This window comes from Lissotriton helveticus, chromosome 7, assembly GCF_964261635.1.
Source record: "Lissotriton helveticus chromosome 7, aLisHel1.1, whole genome shotgun sequence".
In the NCBI taxonomy this organism is placed as follows: domain Eukaryota; kingdom Metazoa; phylum Chordata; class Amphibia; order Caudata; family Salamandridae; genus Lissotriton; species Lissotriton helveticus.
This window is the reverse complement of record NC_136068.1, coordinates 149,984,418-150,005,063: the sequence shown is the minus strand read 5'-3', so window position 1 is coordinate 150,005,063 and position 20,646 is coordinate 149,984,418.

The following is a 20,646-nucleotide window of genomic DNA, read 5'->3' as shown; positions in this document are numbered from 1 at the left end:
GAAAGTGATAAAACTGAGAAGAACAACACTAATCATAAACCAGGAAAAAAGTTATAAAAGGTAAATATATGTAGGTGAAACAGATGCTGCTTTTTCATCCAACAGAAAAGAAAGCAGCTGCTCCACATTACAACAACCCCAACGGTTTACTCCAAAACAGTGTGAAACATTGAAGAAGTACATACATGAAAATATAAATAATACAAATATTAACTTAATTGTATATGTAAATAGCAAATGTATAAACGTGCGACAGGTACCTCATGGTACCTGCCACACAGTGCAGAGATCTGCAGGGGGGCACTATAGGTGCCCCCCAATCCCCTACTGGAAGTCATAGGGGCCCCCAAAGCTACTTTCCAACAGCAAATCCATGTTGGAAAGGCTGACATAGATTTGCCTTGGAAAGTGCCATCATAATCCCGAAGGGGAAACGCCCTCCTCACAGGATTATGCGGCACTTCCGACTGGTCGACGGGCTCCTAGAGTCAGTCGGAAGTCAGTTGTAGTGACCAGCCAGTTTGAATTCCTACCGCCATAATTGTAATATGGCAGTCGGAAGTCAAACCAGGGATGTCGGTTGGGAAGCCTCCGACCACTGTTGTTTCTCCAAAACAATCGATTCATCAGCCTTTGAAATGTAGCAGGGGCACAACGGTAAGTAAAAGGCAGGACTGTAAATTGATGTACCCAGTAGGAGTGTAAAAAGTTGTTTTCTTTTTATCTCTGGAATTTAGAGGATTTGCCAATACCCCTTAGTGAAGGCTAATGTGGTATTCTATCTTGCTTCCCCTCCTTCTTCTATTCATTTGTCAATAAGAAGACAGCACTTGCTGCCCATGGCCAAAGGCTATGAACAGTGAAAGTAGGCTGACAGGTGGGTGTTGGGTAGACGGCCTGGTCACAGACTAGGTCCTGGGCCGAAGCCTCGCTGCAGGTTTGGCTGAGGACACGGGCTTGGGTGCTGGTTCTGCTTACCATCTGCACTATACACTTCTAAATACTGTACTCAGCAGGGAAAACAAATGTAATTTAAAAACCCAAATGAATTCCTTGAAAAACACACAGTACAAAAGTGAGTTATGAAAAACCATTGAAATTCTCCAGTTATGCTCTGCAACGCATACAACACACACAAAGCTTTACGACACTTCCCATGCACAAAACAGTTGTTTGCAAATGGCAATGGAGAAAAGGTAATCAAGCAAGTGTTACACATAGTAAGCATAATGAGTAAGATTTCCAGTGCTCATTGAGGGCCTATCTCAACATGAGTGTGATCTAAAGAGCTTCTCAGTAGTCTGCTGTAAATCCATGGCATGCCACCATCCTAGTGGTCACTCGATTGTGTCCCTTTTAAATAATTAAGCCAATCATAAAAATGTATCAAAGCAGCAAAGGACCAAGAGAAAGTCCTATTCTGTTGATCATTAAAGAGTTCTTGAGTTTTAATATTTATCCCCATAGTTGTTACTGTGCATGCTTGGTTATTTCAATTTCATATTTTTATGAAATTTCAGTGGAGTTATAAAGTGGCTGTAGCTTCTTACCTCATGTCATGAATTTAAGGAGTCGGAGAAACCCACATATGGGTCTGGGATACTCTTATTCTGATATTGGGTCATTTTGTATTGCTCCGAAGGGCATGATTACTGGTATACACTACTCAGGGAAGAATTAACAATTGTCTTTTTGTTTACTGCAGCACTTGGCTCCTCAGTCGGAGGCCTTTCATGATGGTTGTGTGATTGCCCTCATTAATGGCAAATTCTGGTGTGCTCAAGTGTAGTTATCATTAATCTGTCCCTAGGAATGTTGTTGAGAGCTGAGCATTTCCAGGTGCTGTAAATTAAAGTACATGTATTGATCCTCGCCTTCGTGAACAAGTGTATCTACTGATCCTATTGTATAGGAATGGAACTGATTCTCAGTTGTCAGTATTATACTTCTGTCTAGTTGGTATGGGATCCTGTGATGGAGAACAATTGGAGGTAGATTATAAATGCCCACGTAGCTCTGCATCCAGGTTGCATCCCTATGGTACCGCAGGTCACAGCAGTAAGATGAACCTGGACTCTGTTCTTCAAAATCCAAGTTCTTAATCCTCTCCTCTTTTGTATTTTCTGACATATCTAATAATATCCATAATATGTCAGCTTCAGTATGTTTTCATTATGTTTCTCCCAGATGTGTTGAGCAGAAGGTTAAATGTAACCTTTATTGTTAATGTGACAGATGCCACAAATTTTCCAACTTCACTTTGTAGTCTTACTTATTATTGCATGTACGCTCTAGTACATTCAACACGTGATCGGTCTCACATGGGATCCAGTCATTTATATGTCTTTTTCTGACATGTTTTGTTTCATATTCTATTTCGTTCACACCGTATTATTATGCCTTATATTTCCCACATTTACAGAATCTCTCTTTTTGGTTTTGAACCAGCCTTTAGTTTTGAGATACTTATTTGGGTCTTAGATAGCTTCTCACTTGTAAGTCACCCAGGGATGCCACCTTTCAATATGTTATTTATGGATGTAGGTCCAGGTGTTCCCATTTGTGGGCACCCATCAGGAGCAAGTACCAGCTCTTACGTACTATCCGCTTGATCTCCTGGTGTTAGCTGTGAAATCCATGACAAATCTTCAGGTTATTCCAAGTTATGCTCCCAGATTCCTTCTTCCTGTGGTGGATCTTATGAGCAAATCATCTCTGTCTTTCAATTGTGCCCAAATAAGGGTATCTTGTAATACTGTCTTTGGTGTCCCCTAATGTGAAACCTGTTGATCAAACAGGTGGCTTTATTTTCAAAATCCTTAATTCTGCTGCATTTCCTCTGGGCTCTTAATAATTCCCTATGCATAATGCTCCACGTCAGTGCCTTCCTGTGACCATTGTTGGAGTTCAATATGTTGTAATTTGGTATTGGTTCTCTGTGTATCTTAGCACAGATCACGTCACCTTGCGTATATACTGTGACATAAATAAAGTTTGGTTCACTGGCACATATGTGGTGTGTTAGTTTCAAATTATAGTCGTTATTGGTCATCTTCTGCATGAATTTTTCCAGTACTTCTTCCGCATCATGCCAGATTATGAACAGGTTGTTTATAAATCTGGTCCATAATAAAATGTGTGACGTCATGTATTGATTTTCTTTTGACCAGGCTTTCTCCTTTTCAAACTATCAGGAGGAAGAGGTTTGCATATGTGAGGGCAAATGAAGTGCCCATAGCAGTTTCATGTTTTGTAGATGGAAGATGCCATTAAATATACATACACAATGCTTCATGCAGTGCTTCATTATTATGAGTCTATCACACAACAAGGGTCAAAAAGGATATCTGTAAATCTAAAGATTTACTGCTACCCTACACATATCCACTACTATCTAACTCACACTGTGTGTAGGACAACTATAAACACCATATAAAGATGGGCATATATTTTATATGGACGAAAACCCTCACTCACCCAGGGGTGACATGCTTACCCTCAATGAGTGTCCGTGAGGGGCCGAGTGCAATTTTTTTATATATAAAGAAAAAACGTGCAGGAATTTAAAATTCCCTCAGTAGGAATAACTAACTTTAATTACCATTTCCTATTGGGGAAATTAAAATAGCAATGTGAAACAGGGTTATTGATGTTAAAATAACAAATGTGCTTATCAAAAAACACTCCCACTCCTTCCCGGCTGGGAAGTTGTAGCCCACATTGGGTACCTTGCGGTCCCTTTGTGCTTGGAGGAACCCTATGATGAAGCATGTCACCCTTGGGTGAGTGAGGGTTTTCGTCCATGTAAAAGATATGCCCACCTTTATATGGTGTTTATAGTTGTCCTACACACAGTATGAGTTAGATCATTATTATGAGTGCCATGTTTTTATTTTCCAAGTAACTTATAGACGTTGCTCATGGAAAATACCTGCAGGCATGTATGGCGTGTTCATTCTGGATTGAAGTATATAATGACACAATAGTGAAAGTTGCCATGAGGAATGTTGCTCTCCACAATATATTGTTTACCTTCAACAGGAAATCAGACCTGTTTTAGAGGCACAATGGCACAATGGCACAATGGCAGGGTTGCCACATGCTCAAATAGCAACAGAGCCAAAATCCTTGCAGCATTTTCTTGGGAAGATCCTATTGAGCTGACTACGGTTCTCTGGGTTGATTGGTTGAGCATTTGTGGATGTTGGGTAAAAAGATATATGGTTGGTGTTACAGGATTTTTATTCTTCGATTATTTATATTCTTTTGGATCCAATATTCCATCTTGTCTCCATTTCATTTTAATTAAATTTGGTACATCAAAACTAGTAAGATGGAAGGCTGGTTATGTGGCTGTGTGAACTTCCTTGGTCAGATGGGGCGAAAAATATTTATGCTGGTTCAATAAAGGTCAGTCCTCATAGTTGCATGGTTTAAATTGGTTTGAGGGCAAAATGTCCATCCTTTGTTAATCATTTGTTGAGGACACGTTTTGCACATCTGTTAACAGCTGTAGTTGATAGATTGAATGCCAATTTATTTGGATCTTCCTGTAATTCTTCCTTCTTCAACTGCTCCTATGTTTAATTGTGACCTGCTGTGGTGCTTTTGTCTACTTTTGACTCTCCTGGTTATCCACAGTGTCTCTACCTTTTGTGTACCCCTTACCTTTTTGTCTTGTGCCCATGTGATATATTCTTATTCCTCCCCCCAAAAATAAAAGTTTGGAAGATGTACTTTAATTTTCTGATGAACCCGGATCAGAGCTTTCCTCGGTTTCTTGAGGTTCTGCTCTAGTCTGGAGGGTTTTATCCCTGTGTGTCCTATTTCTCAGGGGTTTGAAATTCCATGTAAATTTTAAGATACAATGCACACATTAAATTACGACGACCCCACTGCGCAAAACAGCCATTTGCAAATTATACTGGAAAACAAGTTGCCAAATAAGAGTTTAATGTGTTGTGCGTTGTACACCATAGCTGCCTTATTTCAGTGGTTTTTCGGGGTTGGACCAGAGCCATTAGCCACTTTTTAAATGTGTTATTTTCAGTTAATTTCTCTGATATATATATATATATATATATATATATATATATATATATATATATATATATATATATATATATATATATATATATCCAGTTGCCTGGCATTTTAAAACGACACATAACAATGATTTAAGTTGTTTGTAGTGGCAGCTATCCCTAAACTCCGAGGAGGAGGAGGGAATAGGGAAAAATTGTTGAGAAAATTAGAATTGAAAATGATTATTGAGCTTGACAGTAAGATTCCTAACGGTCTAAACAATACGGAGGATCTGTTTCATTTTTTGTGAATAGCCCTGTTTATGGTTCCTTGAGATAGTTTGATCACTGATAATGCATTACATATGAATTGATTTAATCTTGAATGAAAAGACTGCTGCTATTTTTTAATTATGATTTTAGTCCCTTTTAACATTGTTGAATTGGAATAATATCGTATTACTGTGTGATTTTAATTATGATATATATATATATATATATATATATATATATATACACATGTATTAAAGTACAATTTGCACTGACATTTTATATATATCTACTTAGGTCTTTATATCACTTTAGGATTATTTATGCACTTCTTGATTGCGATTTTGCACATCTCTATTACACGATATATAGAAGTTCAATATAGGCATTTATGCCGGGAGAAAAATCTTTTGCAAATTGACTGTGATATTTATAACATATTTATAACAGAAAGCAAACATATATCTATTGTTTACTTTACAATTTTGCATTTTTGCACAGCCATTTACCTTTTTTGTGTACTGCGGTTTTCATGTTTTTTTAAAACATTTATTATATTTTTCATTAATTCTATAGGTAGTACTTAGAACATTAAGAGGAGAGAAGGTTTAAGCTTTGTCTTATATGGCTATATATATATACATACATGTGCTGGAACTTTTTTATCTGAGTTTTTTTTATAACTATTAAGTATTTTATATGAATAACATATTATCGTTATAAATTACCATTGCATTTATGCAGGAATTTTTTTCTTGAGATGGGAAAAATGTTTGAAAAACAGACTCGCTGGTGCTTTGTAACAAAAAATACCAGTGTTTTGTCTAAGTCTATTGGTCACGTGGTTTGAGCACAACAACACAGGGTTTGCATTTAAATATGGCGAGTAATGTTTCTAATTTGACTTGTGACCAAGGGTACATGGAACCCGAAATGCGTCAAGTTCGAGTTTTGGGCAAAAAATAAAACAACTTGCCTCTCAACGTTTGGTCTGTGTCTCTGTTCGCCAGCCAGCTTGGAAGTGCAGAGATTTTGGTGAATATGTGAATATAAATAAATATATATATATATAAATATATAAATATATAAAAAAAAAATATATATATATATATATATATATACCACGTGACTCCTCTTCGAATCTCTCGGCGTCTCAGACCCAGTACGGCTGGATAGATCCATACTAATATAATAAAGAGAGAGCCCAAACCTTTGAGGCGGGTAATCTCAGGAACCACAGCACCAATCACAACACCCAATACAGCGTCGGAAAGGGCAGTTGCAGCAGAAGGACATAGGCTATGCAGACGCCCACCATATACATTTAAAAGGTAAAAGAACAGTGCCAGCAAAGTAGTCCCTTGTGGACGTGTCTGCGTTGTGCTGTGGGCGAGTGCTGGGGGCGTGACAAACGCTGGGGGCGTGTGGTACGTTCCACCCTTCATGCCATGTCTCATATCGTGTGCTGTGGGCGTGTGCTGGGGGCGTGGGCGTGTGCGGGGCGCGGGATTACGGGGAAAAAAAAGCGAGCATTGTGCCCAATATTTCATTGTTTTTTCTTCCCAGGTTCTGTACATTCCAGCTCCGGGTGTCCACCCTGCTCCCTTTAAATACCCCTGCACCCCATAATCATAACCCACCCTTACTCCTTAAAATACCCCAACACCGTTAAACACTAACCCATCTTAACCCTATAAATATACCCTGTACCCCAAAACCCAAACCTATCCCTACACCAGTGGTTCCCAAACTTTTTTGACCCGTGGCTCCCTTGACCGGGTTGGTGGTTGGCCGTGGCTCCCCACCATTTTTTTGCCGGTGGGCCAGGCAGTGCACTGTGCTAGGCACGGATTTTTGGCGTGAGTGTTTTAGGCCACGCCCTTTGTTGCATCGGCCACGCCCCTTTGAGATCCCCCCCCCCGCCCCGGTTTTTGATCTTCCCACATGGGGCCCTGCATTTGCATGGATGTAGGAGTGCTTCTCCCGTCGTGCCACTAGCTGCATGGGTTTGTGTTTTGAAAAGCGCCGCTGGAGTGGTGTGATTTTGCTGAAGTTGCTTTTTTGCAGGATTGGGGATGAGCTGCATGCTTCGTCATCTGCTGCATAGTCTGCAAATGTTGACGTAGGGGTTGTGTCTAGCTCAGACAGATCAAGGGGTACTGGGGATGTGGCGATGTGTGTTCTCACGTGTGGAGAGACACTTGGCAGAGGTCTTTCGGTGGCTTGTTTGTGTATTTGTCGGTTTGGCTGGTAGTGATGAGGTGGAATGTTTGTCCAGACAGAATTGGTTTGTGCAGAAATGACAGGATGATGGGGTATGCTGTTGATTTTTTGGGAGTGGTTCTGGTTGCATGGTGAGGCAGCGCCTCTTGGAGATTATTCCCAGTTGCACTTGTTTGGCAGCGCCCTTTCTAGAGATTGCACCCTCATCCTTTTTGGGCCTGCTTGGACCCGGGGTTCCTGTGTCTACGGGGGCGGCAAAGGTTCTGTCGACTAGATGTTTTTGGCAGGCATGGGCGTAGCACAGGAGTGCGTGTTCTCAGGGTCGGGCGCCCGGGAGAGACTGGCTGTGGCCTGCGGCAATTGATTTGCAGGCACCACGGAGGGCCCGATTGTGGCGAGGGGGTTCGTTTGGTTCGAGAGAAGAGTCTATTGTGTAGCATGGGAAAGCAGGACATGTTGCATGGGCTGGGATTTGCTGGGACAGCAGCCGGTGATGGAGGGTATGTGTTTGGGGCTGGAAAGGGGGGGTACAGCTGCCCAGTCCGGTCGGGCGCTCTTGAAGAGTGTGTGTGTGATGGGGGTGAGCTTGTCGCAGCCTGTGATTGCAGGAATGGGGGCGGGAGGTGGAGGGAGGGCGCTCTGCGCCAATGTCTTGAAGCACGTGCAAGGAGTGTTGAAGGTGGCAGTTCTTTCAAGCCCCCCTACATCCTGCACGGCGCCCCTGGCTTCTCATCACAGCACACCGAGGTGCCGTGGCCCACACTTTGGGAACCACTGCCCTAAACCCTAAAAATACCCCTGTACCCCAAAACCCAAACCTAGCCCTGAACCCTATAAATACCCCTGTACCTCAAAACCCAAACCTACCCCTGAACCCTAAAAATACCCCTGTACCCCAAAACCCAAACCTAGCCCTGAACACTAAAAATACCCCTGTACCCCGAAACCCAAACCTACCCATGAACCCTAAAATACCCCTGTACCCCAAAACCCAAACCTAGACCTGAACCCTTAAAATACCCCTGTACCCCAAAACCCAAACCTACCCCATAACCCTAAGAATATCCCTGTACCCCAAAACCCAAACCTAGCCCTAAACCATAAAAATAACCCTGTACCCCAAAACCCAAACCTACCCCTGAACCCTAAAATACCTCTGTACCCCAAAACTCAAACCTAGCCCTGAACCCTAAAAATACCCCTGTACCCCAAAACCCAAACCTAGCCCTGAACCCTTAAAATACCCCTGTACCCCATAACCCAAAACTATATCTGAACCCTTAAAATACCCAAACACCCCAAAACATATACCTCAGTACCCCAAAACATATTCCCCTATACCCATACTTACCTTATCCAAACATAAAAAAAACATGCTTTTACCATTCATGCATTTACAACGAATTTCCTTGTAAATGTACGTGTGGTAAAAGCATATAAAATGTAATGCCATGCGTTATAATGGCATTGCGGAGTCATGGTACTTTCGTAATGAAAGTATGGGGAGTGATGGTATGCGGAAAGAAAGTTGTGGAATAATGGGTGTTTACCCTCCCCCGATAAGTACATTGGTGGCACGGCGGCCCACATCTCCAGCAACATACTCATATTTTTTCACCACCGATTTGAAAAATGCACAGGTCTCTCTCATTGATGGCCAGCACCGACCTTTTCTCTCCCCTCTTCCCCCCCCGGCCCCCACCCCCCCTGCTGCGCACTTGGCAGATCTAGTAGTTGGATCCTCACTGTTGATATAACACAGTGCATGCCTGTTCCCCCCTCCTGCCCGAGAGCATCACACATACACACGCACTCGCTGTTGGACACCGCCCAGTCTCTCGTTTCCGCAATTTTCAGATTGTTCTTTACACTTGTTCGTTTTGTAATTAAACTTTGGATACATGTTGTATTGCTGATGTGCCCAACTTACCTTGATTTACTGCCATGGCATAACCTGTACTCTGAACTGAACAAATCTCTGATGTGATATTGGGAAGCAACACTTGATTTATCATCACCAATGTAGATCAATATTCTCTCTTTGATATGTCTGTAGCTAATGACGCTGACACGCTGTTTTAACTAGGTTGCTTTTAAATTGATCCTTACGGTCGAACTCCTTCATGCGTATGAACAACCGAAGCGGCCTGTGACACATTTTCTGTACTACGGCATAACTAATCATTATTTTCAGATGTGTAATGTTGTGAAATGACAAAAAATGCAATAAACATATTTAAACAAAAAATTGATGGCCAGCACCGACATACACTTTTATACACACCTCCCACCACAAGTTCTAGAATTGCGAACTTTAGAGCTGGGGAGCTGTGGTGACCTGACCACAATAGAAAAGCAGCAAAGCGGAGCGGCCATTTTGAAGCCAGGCAAACGAGGATTGGGCGCGAAAGATCGCGAGACTTGGCGGCCATCTTAAAGTCAGGCGACCGGACCAATAGGAAGAGCAGAAAAACGGGCGGCCATCTTAGAAACAGGCAAAAAGTCGAAAAAAGGCTCAAAGAAGAAGAAAAGCTCCAAAATAAGTGACAAAGTGGTCAAAGAAGAAGGAAAGCACAGGGGCAAATAAAAGTACAAAAGAAATTACAAGAGGGAGCAAAGGGCAGCCAGGTGAAAGGCGAGAAAAAAAAAAAAAAGTGCAAAGGCAACCAAAGGAACAAGAAAAGAGAAAATGCCAGAAACAAAACATAGTGCGCAGTATCGCACACCACTACCGTTCAGTGTATCAGAACCACAAGTGGGAATACGATGGGAGAAATGGATTGTGAAATTCGAGCGCTACGTGGAGGCGACCGATGTAGTGGACGGAAAGAAACTAGGACTATTCCTAAACCTAGCGGGGGATGAAGTGGAGGACCTCCTCATAACACTGCCCCGAGCGAAATAAAAACATACGACAAGTTGATAAAATGTCTAACGACCAAGTTCGACCCCCAAAGGAACGTCGACTTTGAAAGATATAATTTCAACATGGCATTTCATCAGCTGGATGAGTCAATGGATGACTTCGCAACAAGGCTGAGAAAGCTAGTGGCTCATTGTGAATTTGAAAACTATGACAATGAACAGGCCCTTCGCCTAAGATTGATAGAAGGCTGTCGCGACACAGAATTTCGCACAAGACTACTTAAAAAACCGACCAGTGTAGAAAAAATTCTAGATTTAGCAAGAGCGGAAGCTAGGGCAATGGTGCAAGCCAGGCAGATGGACCGGAAAGGAGAACGGATACACCGAATGACAGATACCCGCAAGACGAGCAACTGGAAGAAAGGATCAAAGGAACAAGGAACAAGGAAAGAAGGTTCTCAATGCTACAGATGCGGTCTGGATTTTCCACGCCGAGGAGCATGCCCGGCATTCGGTCAGACACGCAGAAAATGCAACAAAAGCGGACATTTTGCCACCATGTGCCAAGGGGCACATTTCAAAAATGAACGAGGAAAACAAAGAGCGACAACAAACAGGCATGTACGGCACATGGAAGCGACCGCAAGAAGCTCGTCGGCAGAGTCGGAAGAGGAGGAAGAAGAAGAAAGAGCAGCTGGAAAGGTAGAACGCCTTTACCTCATGTCCGCGGAGGAAGGGCATGAAGAGGAGCACATCAGATTAGTGGATAGGAAGTCAATAAAAAAGACGGATTGGGTGACCATCGACGTAGGGCCCCATCAAACAGAATTTGTGCTGGATAGCGGGGCCACATGTAACATCATGTGTGCCACGGAATATGATAAGATGAAGAAGAAACCACAACTTAGACCGTCAAATGTCAAAGTATTCACCTGGGGTGCACAGAATCCAGTAACGAACATGGGAAAATTCACGGACACCATGACGCACAAGGGCAAGACTGTCACAGAAGAAATACACGTGCTACGAGGAGACATTCCCGCACCATGTCTACTGAGCAACGTAACGGCAAAGATCATGGGCCTACTAAAGATGATGTACCACATGTCGGACAGAGAAAACATCTTACAAGAGTACCCAACACTAACAAATGGACTTGGAAAGCTAAAAGGAAGACAAATAACTCTACACATAAATGAAGCGGTCAGGCCTGTCGCCCAGCATCACCGAAGGGTGCCCATTCATCTACAATCTCAGGTAGAGGAAGAAATAAAGGCACTACTAGAACAGGACATCATCGAGCCAGCAGAGGGGCCAACGCCATGGGTGTCCCCAATAGTGGCGGTACCAAAAAAGGACGCCGCACAAATTAGAATATGTGTGGACATGAGAATACCCAATAAGGCCATCGAACGAGAACGACACCCAGGGCCGCATCTAGATGACATGATAAGCTGCCTGACCGGAATGAGGAAATTCTCCAAGCTCGACCTATGCAAAGGGTACCACCAACTGGAGCTGGACCAGCAGTCCAGATACATCACGACCTTCTCAACGCACCTCGGATTATTTCGCTATAAGAGGTTAAGTTTCGGAATATCGTCAGCAGCAGAAATTTTCCAGGAAACAATTAGGCAGATCATCAGACCGATCAAAAACAGTCTGAACTATAGCGACGATATCCTGGTGTTTGGCAAATGTGATGACGAACACGATAAGGCTTTGAGAGACGTGTGTTCACAGCTAGTAGAGGTGGGCCTAACAGTAAATGAGAAGAAATGCGAGCTGGGCAGAGAAGAACTAGTATTCTTCGGACACGTCTTTTCGAAGAAAGGAATGAGACCAGATCGTGGCAAAATAGACACCCTTGAAAAAACAAAAGAACCAAAAGATGTCGCTGACGTGCGCTCATTCCTCGGCCTTGCCAGCTACTGCGCGAGATACATAAAGGACTTCGCGACAGTGAGCACGCCACTGAGAGAATTGACGAAGCAGGGCCAAACATTCGACTGGACCACAGAGTGTCAAAGGGCGTTCGAAGAAATAAGGGCATCAGTAACGGCAGTGGACCACTTAGCCTATTTCGACCCGAGACTATGCACCGAACTGACAGTAGATGCCAGCCCGGTAGGGCTTGGCGCGATATTAGCACAACACAAGCCAGCAGGAAAAGACTCACCTCGACAGATAGTGGCTTACGGAAGCAAGAGCTTGTCGGACATTGAGAGGGCATACTCTCAACCAGAAAAGGAGAGTTTGGCGGTAGTATGGGCATGTGAGCACTATCACATGTTCATATACGGAAAACCGTTCACGATAATAACAGATCATCAAGCCCTAGTAACAATATACGGAAACCCAAAGGCAAAGATACCACCAAGAATTGAACGGTGGGGGATCAGGTTGATGGACTACAACTTCATGATTGTCCACAAACCAGGGAAAGATCAAAATCCAGCGGACTACATGTCACGGCATCCGCTTCCCTATCAAAAAGGTGGCACCACAATGGCAGAAGAATATCTGAACTTCATTGTGAGACAGAGCACCCCGGCATCAATAACAACTGAAGAACTAGAGCGAGAAACAAAAGGAGACCCCACAATGAAGGCCATCGGAGTGGTGGTACGGCAGCAGAGGTGGAGACACATCAACAGCAACACCATCACAGAAGAAGGAGTCAATAAAGAGGAACTACTGGCATTCAAAAAGATAAGCGAAGAGCTGTCTGAAACGGAAAAGGGAATCCTGATGAGGGGCTCAAGAATTGTAGTACCACGTCGGCTAAGAAAGAGAACAGTTGAACTAGCACACGAGTCGCATCGAGGCATTGTAGCGACAAAGAAGATGTTGAGAGAAAAAGTGTGGTTCCCGGGATTGGACAACATGGTGGAGGAAGAGATATCGCACTGTCACACCTGTCAAGTAACAGGACCTCCTGCCAAACCGACACCACTGAAAATGTCGGAACTGCCACCTGCCGTATGGACAGACCTTGCAACAGACTTCTATGGGCCACTGGAGAATGGAAAGTACCTGCTAGTGGTCATCGACGAATTTTCAAGGTTTCCAATAGTGAGAGAAGTATCGTCGACGTCGGCAAGTGCTACACTACCAGTGCTAGACGACATATTTGCCGCCTGGGGCTCCCCACAGACACTAAAAACAGACAATGGTCCTCCATTTTCGGGAGAGGAATTCCGTAGATTCCTGGAATATCTGGGGATCAAGCATCGGAAAATAACTCCTCTGTGGCCACAGGCCAATGGAATAGCAGAACGATTCATGGGGACTATCAAGAAAGCCATAATGCGGGCAAAATTGACGCAGATATCAATTGGACAAGCGCTTTGTCAAGTGCTCAGAGACTACAGGAATACCCCTCACAGCTCCACCGGCAGGTGCCCAGCAGAGCTGGTGCTGGGGAGATCGAGCAAAACAAGGTTACCTCAGATAGACGCAACGGAAAGTACGACCAGAAGTGACATTGCAGACCGAGATCACCAAGCGAAAAAGAGAATGAAAGAATATGCTGACAAAAGGAGAAATGCAACGGAACACCAGCTGACTGAAGGGGATCTGGTGGTAGTGCGACAGAAACAACAAAGAAAGTCGGACAGCCCATTCTCAAGAGACCCGCTGGTTGTGACTGACGTAAAAGGGTCAATGGTGACTGCAGCTTCTGACAACAGGCAAATAACAAGAAACAGTTCCCACTTCAAGGAATTCAAAGTGGAAGAGGAAGAACGTGCAACAACAACAGAAGACAGAGAGCAAGGGACAACAAGAGAGACAACACCACCAAAAGAGGAAAACGGAGGACAAGAACAGAGCAGAGAACAAAGACCAAAAAGGGAGTGCAAGAAGACAAGAAGACTACTAGAAGAAATGTAGAGACTCTCTCTCTCTCTCTCTCTCTCTCTCTCTCTCTCTCTCTCTCTCTCTCTCTCTCCCTCTCTTTCTCCATCACCATTGGTCTATTATCCCCTCGTCATGAGGTACTGTGCCAAGGACTTGTACATGTGGCAAAGACGTTCTGTTTGTAACAAAGGGGGAGATGTGGTGACCTGACCACCAACACAGGGCACTAGGACCCTGTGGGCCACAGGACAGCGTCCAGGGCACTGGACACGACTTCCTGTGGACGGACAGGAAGAGGACACTCCAGACCAGGACGACGACGAGGACAGACGTGAGATGCACACTGAGCATGTATGATAATAAAGACCTGTAAACTGGTACCTGGTCTCCTGCGTGTTCATTGCCGAGCTGAGGTATCAGTACACGACAGGAGCTACGTTCAAATCTCGCCATCAGCTCAACATCCTGTGATTCCAGGCAAATCGCTTTGTCTCCCCGTGCCTACTACAAATGAATGTGTTCTTCTGTAATGTAAATTGTGCTCATGCCATGTTGTCGAGTTCGCGCTATATAATATTGCAAGGAAAAATAAAGTAGGGAAACTCGAGTTCACACACTACTGAACGCGCACTCTTAAGTGCATCAGCAGTGCACTGTGAATCGGAGCGTTTCACAGGCCTATCACAGATAAGAAATGCTATCAAAACGAAATCCTACAAAACAATATACTACTGGCCGGGGCTGCTAGCATATATATATATATATATATATATATATATATATATATATATATATCACCTTTCTCCCCCCCTGCCTTTTTCACTGTATTTTCAGATTTTCAGCGCAGGTCACAGTGCTTGGATATGGGGAATAGATGGGGTAAACATCATCAACTTTAGATTTCCAGATCTTGATCGTTTCTTGTTGTACTTGTAAGCTTGTTATTGTGGGCTAGAGTGAGGTTTGTTATTGATTCAAATGATCTCGGGTTAATTTGCAGCTTAGACCCTTCTCTTCAAATATCTCAAGGTGTTGGATGTAGAGTTATGAGGGTTAATACTGGGATTGAAAATATGTGTAGGACAGGTTGCATTACATCTCTGGTGTAGGCCTTTAGCTGTTATCAGAGTTCACACCGCTTTGCATTCTGGTACCTCTGGATTCTTTTTACCATTAAAAAAGCACAATTGTCTAGGGATCCTTGTTTTGTGCTTCCTGATATGAGTTGCCCACCGAGTCTAGGTTTTTCCTTAGCATTCTCCTAATTTTAGTTCTGAACTTATAATGACATAAACAGAACTACAATTACCAGAATGCATAGGAAATTTTTTTGGATGGACGAGCTGCTCACACTTGTAATTGGGAAACCCCTGAATCCTGACAAGTATTTGCAAAGTGATAGTCGGTTTAGAGCCCGCGTTTTGGGCTTAGCTGCCAAGTGGCCCCCTGGCATGTGTGGCATTATCAGCCTGTTCTAGCTTTATAGCCAACTACACTTTCAATGCTGAGATCTAGGAGTCCTTCCTTACAATGTTAGAAGTAAAACTACAAAGTCCAAGAATGCAACGTTTTGTTGCCTAAAAAGCCAGGACTGTGTAAAGGTGCTGACTGTGACTTGTTAAGGAGCTGACAACTTGAGGACTTTGCTTGTATTCTTCGGGGCTCAATGACATCCTGTCATCCCCTATTGACATGACACAGATGTAACTGTGATAGTATAATTTCCATTTCAGTGCATTCTAGGAAAGGTAGTTTGTAATCCCCCCCTCCAAAAACACTGGATTAAGAATTAGAAAGCGTACGACAGGGACTCTATGCAATTCTGACCTTTTAAGTCACTATTACTTTGTATGATGATTCACTTTTCCTTAAAAAGTCCTAGCATGCAAAGTGTTTTTAGCTAAAAACCCAAACACTGGATTAAGATGCTGTTAGGCCATATGGGCAGTTGGCAACTCTTGAAACTAAACGCGGTCCGCTATCTTTCCAGCTCCGGAATGCAGTTCTGGCACTGCTAGAACCCTTAACAATGCAGTATGAGTCCAAATCCTATACTAACAACAACTCACTAACTGGGATTGTTTAGCTCGTTTTAGTGGTGGTGTGCTTAATTTGAACAGGTGGTTTTCGGTGCTGGCACCAGCACGTAATTCTCAACACTGGTGCTTGTAACAGTGTGCCACAAGGTGGCACTGTCTGGCGAATTTAGAGATGACCAACAGTTAATTTATTAATTCAACATACATTAATAATGACTATTACCTGTCACCCAAACCCTTCTTATAGCTTTGGGAGCCTGAAATAGTCCGAATTGTCACACTTGTAGGAGTGTGATGGTTAGTACTTGTGTTCTTATCATAATTAGCAGCATGGCAGGGGCCATGTGTGGTGCAAGCTGCAGAGGCCTCCTGACCACAGCCACTATGTTTTTTTTTTGTTTTTTTTTTACAAATTAAGTACTGGCTCCTACACACAGTACAAGGGAGGCAGGACCTGACCCCCTATGGAGCAGCAATAAACGGCCTTTACCCACAGATATAAACACTCTGGAACAATCCCCACAGCTCAACCCAAAAGCAGCAGCACGAAGGGGCTACTCCAGAGGTCTTCGAACATTTTGATGCCAAGACTCCCTTGTCAAACCTTTTTAGGCGTAAGGACCCCCTTCTGACAAAAAATTAGAGAACTTGGTACTCCTCATCCTTGACAACATAAACACCCCAACCTCCCACAACAAATATTTTTTATGGTGGGGAAATAATTTTAAATGGTATTTAGCAAACCAAAGGTCAGTGAGCATGGAGGTTTAGTCAAAGGTGTAGCTAAAAATAATGGGCCTTATTTATGAGGAATTGGTGTGGGCAGCACTGCAAGTCTTCTTGCTGCGCTGCCCTATGCCCATGTAAAAGGGCTGGAATGCGTTAATTATGAAATATGGTGCATTCCTGTTCTTTTCCCTTGTGTTGGAGCACAAATTGCTGCATAGCACCAACATAGGCAGGATTGTTTTAGTACAGGAAGGAGTATCTTTCTTCACAAAAACAATCCAGAATGCAGCACACATGGAAAGAGGTAAAAACAAGGAGAAATGAAAACATTTCTCCACATTACGCCTCCACTGGGGAGGCGTCTGGTTTTGGAGCTGCCCCAGGTTTACTTGATTTTGTAACTATGGGGCAGCATCAGAATCCGTGGGTGTCGCTTGGGCACCCCACGCAAAGCCCATGGATCACCTCTTTGTTGCAGAGCAAGGCAACGCAGTGACTCGCGCTGTTATGTCTTACTCCATATCTATGAGGCCATGCAAAGCCATGCAGGGTGACTTTGCACCGACTCATAGGTATAGTTGAGACGATTGCGCCTTCCGGAGCGTCAAAAAAAGTGATGCTCTGGCAATGCAGGCTTCTCATAAATAAGCCCCAAAATATTCTGTAAGTTTCTTAGGTCCTTCACCATTAGGTATCTATTTATAAAATAATGGGCAGCGTAATGAAAAATACATTTTAAAAGTTGTTACTCAGTGGGAAATGCACTGTAGTACATTATGAAACCTCTGTTAGTTAATGCAGTTCAGAGGTCTATGTCCAACCAGACAGCCACAGAATTAAATCTTGATTGGTGCAGCGGAGAATAGTGACGTGTATTTTTAGTGCTACGAGGTCACAGCCTATGACAGAAAGAACTGTGAATATGTAAGTCATTATTATATACTTGCATTACACACAGTGTAAGATAGAGTGCTTCAAAGGTGCAAATTGTTTTACAATAAAATAGTGTTTCCAAAATGTAGATTTTTGTTTTACATAACAGCCCCTTCAACACCTCTTTAGGGGTACTGAGGGCTGTGTAAATGCAGCTAAACTTAAAAGCAAGCACTTCATAGCCCAGTTGTTAACTCTTTGTACTACCACTTAAGAAAACAAATCTCTGACATCATAACGCTTGAAGTGATTTGAACAATTAAAGTCAGTACATGCTCCCAAGAACCCTTTACATGTGCAGATTAACTGATAGGCACATTTGCATTTCATTCCAGCCAACAGGCACCCTTGCAGGAAAGCTTTTCACAGCACCAGAGACTCAATTAATAAAACTGCAGCTGATAACGATATAAATTAGACGTCCCAGGACAGCTGTCTTTTTCCAAAATGAAAGCAAACATTTTGGATTGCAGGCACAAGTGAAGCTGGGGAATGCGTGACACCCTTCCCAGGACTCCATAGTCCACCTGGGTCACGCCCTGAAGATTGAAGACTTCTGGGCTACTCCGTCCAGACTGTGGAGCGGAATATGCCGGGGGCTCTGACGGAATGGACTTTTGAGTTGTGATCACAGAGGGTCCCTTTATCTTGAGTGCTTCCGTAGGTTTACAGCCCTGAGGGCCACTTTCCTCTCAGTGCACACACGATATCTGCAAAGGTCCCAGTTTGATTTACATCTATCAAAACAAGCATAATTTAATTTAGCCAGCTTTGAAAATGTCCTTCCCTTCTGTAAGTTTAGTCTGGCAGGCCTCTTGTCTGGGTCGGACTGGCCTGTAGGGCAATCATGCAGTACCCGATGGGCTGGTCTGACAGGTCAGTGTGTGGGCAGGTTTTTTGATGTCCGTGGGCCTGTTTCATGGGCAGGTGGGCCTACTTTTTACTTTGCTTTCCCTGATATTACCAAAAGCATTGCCTGCAGCAAGTATAAATGCATGTCTCCCACACCTTGCAAAATACCCACACAGCCTGTCTTTACAAGTTCAAAAACAGGCCTGATTTGCAAATATGGCCCACTGTTTTAGCTATCTGGATCACTAATGGTGGCCACTTTTATTATGGTGCTTGGCCTATTTGTTGTGCCAGTCCGACGATGCCTCTTGTAATGTACAGAATCTGCAACCATGAACAAATAGCCTCCAAAGAAGCCTCAGGATCCCTGCAGAGAAATACCCATGGGTACTTGCTGATTATCAATGATAATCAATATGTCTCCAGTCTTTTACTGTCTGGAGTCAGAGACAGGAAATCCTTGTGAACCACACCATAGGCCCAGTGTTTGGCTGGTGTATTTCTGAGGTTCTCCAAGGCTGACTCCTCCTGTCAATGCAGCCAGTGCAGGGTTTTCAGTGTCCTTCTTCATCACAGGCTTGGAGAAACCAGAAAATGTGTCAGATAAGGTCAAAGATCTTGTCAGATCCAAGCTGGCCATTTTTGTCATCAGGACATCAAAACCTCATGGAACCAATTAATCCCATATCCTGCAAAGGAAATACAGTCATCAGTTAATTAATGAAAGAGGTTATTTGTGATGTATAACATATATGTGAGTTTGTCACCTGCCACGAACACTGTCTTATAAGCTGGTGTTTCGAGTCTTATTACACTTTTCGCCTTTTTTGGCTCTTCTGCCAGTGGCTAAGCGATACAGAACAGCATTGAATATAAGAGTGAAAGTAGATGGCCTAAACGACTTCCTTTTCACAGGCAGGCGCTGCAAGATGATGACATTAAGGAGCAGGTCTGCTTTTGAGTCATCATTTAAAGACGTAAGGGCACACCAAACCTGGTATCAGCAGTTTGTTCTTAAATCATTTCAAATGAATTACGACATTGGGTGTTGTCAAATTCATTAAGATTCTAGCTTATGACTCCTGGCATCACTTTTGATTTCAGATATGTATGGTGTTGAACAGCTCAACGATACTGTTGTAAGAATATCTGAACTGAATGTAGTCTATCCGTTCTGGATTTGCTAAAGATGTGATTTGATTACATTACATATTGCATATATAGTGCCTAGATTTTGGTTAAAAAGTATATGTTCAAATTACAACACGTTGGAGGGTGGTGATCTGAATAAATAGCACGTCACTTCCTGTATTAGGCATCACCAGAAAACTCAATTGCTGATGGAATGGAATAATTAGGGGAAACATCACTTACAACGCAACTTTTACCACGCAGTGCCTTTACATCGCAACTGTTACAACGCATACCATTACAACGCATTGCGCTGGGGGGCGCTCTAGGATAGGGAATAGGTTAATTTACTATCCAATAACCTTCCCTACTATCCACGGGGACTGGAGTTGGAATAGTAAATTAAACTATTCACTATCCAACACCCAAAAGCGCTATGCGTTGTAATGGTATGCGATGTAAAAACCGCGTTGTAAAAGCATGCAATGTAAAAGCATGCGTTGTAATGTCGTACATCCAATAATTAGCAATCTTAGGGTTGAAAATCTTCAGGAGAGACCAACTCTTGCACATACATTTCATGATATTAATGTGAAAAACCTATGGGGCTAGGCACTTTTTCCACACACTTGTTACGTTAGGAAGGTGGATACCTGACTATGGTTACCCCCGATTTTTTGCCTAGTGTTTAGCTGGTTTTCGACTTAGTTGGCCTGGGA